Here is a 2,739-nt window from a genome sequence, read left to right as displayed (position 1 = left end):
ACACAGAACAGAAAATGCCCCTCTGGACGGGCTGCACCACTTGAAGATGCAATGGGTTAGTGAATTGTCCACGTGGAAACGGTTGAAGTTGTTGTGGTGGTTAAGTTTGCGTGTCAACTTGGCTGGGCCTGGTTAAGTGGCTGGGCAGCTGGATGAGACTGGTAATCGACTCCATGGCGGAATCTACTGTGGGCAGCTGAGTAGCTGCCTTAGGGATGTGGTCTGCTTCCTGTATATAAGCAGAAGCTTTGGGGAACAGTCTCTAGCATATGGCACGCTTGGACCCTGCATGTGTCGTTGCTCAGCAGCCTACTGTGTTCTGCCGACCTTGGGACTTAAAATGGACTTAAGTTAATGGCCTGCCGTGTGGTTTGGTAACATCGGGACTGTGCCATTTTATTTGTCGACCTTGGGCTTATCAGCCTCAGCAGCCAGTAACTGTCAGAGTGAAGAGATGCCTCTAGCTCCAGTGGGCCCGGAGCAGGAGGCAGAGCTGAAGCCCAAGTTGAAGGGCTTTCACCCAGCCCCTAGAGCCTGGCACTTTGAACTCAGACTTAAAGTCTCCAAACTATAAGGGAATAAAGGCCTGGTTGTGAAGGCCATCCCATTTGTGATATATTCCTGTCAGAGCAGCACTAGGAAACCAGAACACTTGTGTAGGTTTTGTTGTGTATTTTCTCACCACAAAAATACAGAACTACCGACATCCCTGTGATCAAGTGGGTGAACGTTGGCAAGTGGCCTTCTGCCGTGCTGACCTGGAGCCCTGGTCCACTTCCTTCCTGTCCCCTGCTTGGGACTTTGCACGTTTAGGGTGAGGGGAGAGCTGGGGTGCAGGTCCACTGGACAGGGAAGAGATGGGGGAATCGGTGACCAATCAGTCGTTCCAGAAGTTCGGCTGAAAAAGGAAGGAGAGGAACCAGGATCCCTCCCAAGAAGGTGTCTAGGCCTCCCCACTGAGCTGGGAAGAGGTGGCCCATGTGCCCCTTTGTTACCTGTACTGTGTCCCCCTGCCCTGCCTCTCAGCCAGCAAGGGGCCTCAGAACACCTGCAGACCAAGCAGTTGCCTGCCAGGAATGCCCACCCCTCCACGTAGAGGGTGGTGGGCCAGTGGTGTTTGTCTGGGGATCCAAGTAGGTCTCCTGGCCTCATGCTGTGAATGTCAACCACTCGGCCTTGGCTGGAAGCACCCTTCTAAAGCTGCTGGAGTGCATGGGGCCAGCACCCCTCCACTAGGACCATACCTGGACCCGGGAGACCCCTGGTGGGTGGAGGGATGCTGAGAGCCGCAGGGTGAAGCACAAGCTCGTGCCACCCTCCCCCCATGGCATGCCCCTCCGAGCCACCCTCCGATGTCTCTTACATGTCAGCCACCCACTATGTCTCAATGGAAGGGGAGGAAGACCCTCGTCCCTCCTTCTGAGGCTGGGTGAGCCCTCTGGCAAGGAGCCTCCAGCCTTCTCCTCATCCCAAGGGTCCAGGGAACCCCTGAGCCACCAGTCCCTCAGCCAGAGCCCAAGCACTCTGGCGGGCAGTGGCTCCTGAGTATAGCTGGCCACAGCCCCAAGGACAGACAGCTGGACCAGGCCAGGTGCAAATCAAGGTGGTGTTTATTTCCTGCCCCAGGGCCTGAGGTGGTGAGTCCAGCAGGATGAAAGCTGCTGTGGCGGCTGCCTCCTGGGCTCAGGGCTGCGGGTGGCTGGGGCCTGCTCTGGCCTGATGCAGTCAGGCTCTTTGTGCGAGAAGCTGGCTGGAGGGTGGAAGGTGAGAGCTCCACGTGGCTCGTGGTCAGGGACCGCTGGATACGTGAGAAGTTGGAGCCTTTGCGGACCAGGGAGATTTCCAATGCCCGGGCTTCCTGTTCCCGGGGAGGCCCTGGGTTCTGGCCTCAGCTAGCCTCTCACCCTATGGCAGCCCTGCTCACCAGGCCAGCCTACCCTGGGCCACAGGGGCTGTCTGGAAGTGGCAGAGTTTCCAAGTGAACACCGTGTCCAGACCGAGTGTGGTCTCGGCAGTGCTGGGGTCACCACAGGCCTCTCCGGGCCAGTTGCTCGGGTCTATTGTTTTGGGTACACGCAAAGGTGAGCGAGGCCACCTCTGATCTGCCACGCCCCTTCTCTGCACTGGCTGTCCGTCTGTCCGTAGAGCGCCTCTGTCAGCACACAGCCTCCCCACAGGCTTTCCTCACTTCTCTTCCTGACCCTGGGCCCACCTCTGGGAAGCGGCCCCCTGTCCAGGCTGAGTGTGCTCTCCAGACCTGGAGGGTGCATTGGACGCCCTTCCAGCCCTCTAGCCTCAGTGTCCCCCTCCACAGAATGGGTTGACCTGCTTCCAAGTTCCCGGGTCACAGAGCAACCAGCCCTGGGGCAGGGGTGGGAAGAGAGAAAGGGACAGAGGGAGAGAGTAGGGGAGAGGGCAAGTGGGGGGGAGAGAGAGGGAGAGAGAGAAAGCAGGAGGGGTGGAGAGGTGGAAGGGGGCAAGAGAGAAGGGGGACAGCAAGACAGAGACAGTGAGACAGAGACAGAAAGACAGAGACAGACAGCAAGACAGAGACAGTGAGAGAGAGACAGAGACAGCAAGACAGAGAGAGACAGAGACAGCAAGACAGAGACAGAGAGACAGAGAGAGACAGAAAGACAGAGACAGACAGCAAGACAGAGACAGTGAGAGAGAGACAGAGACAGTGAGAGAGAGACAGAGACAGCAAGACAGAGACAGTGAGAGAGAGACAGAGACAGC

This window comes from Orycteropus afer, unplaced genomic scaffold (genome assembly GCF_000298275.1).
Source record: "Orycteropus afer afer isolate SDZICR_OR568_19922 unplaced genomic scaffold, OryAfe1.0 scaffold00018, whole genome shotgun sequence".
Classification (NCBI taxonomy): Eukaryota; Metazoa; Chordata; class Mammalia; order Tubulidentata; family Orycteropodidae; genus Orycteropus; species Orycteropus afer.
The sequence above is the reverse complement of the archived record's forward strand: the minus strand, read 5'-3'. Positions refer to the sequence as shown.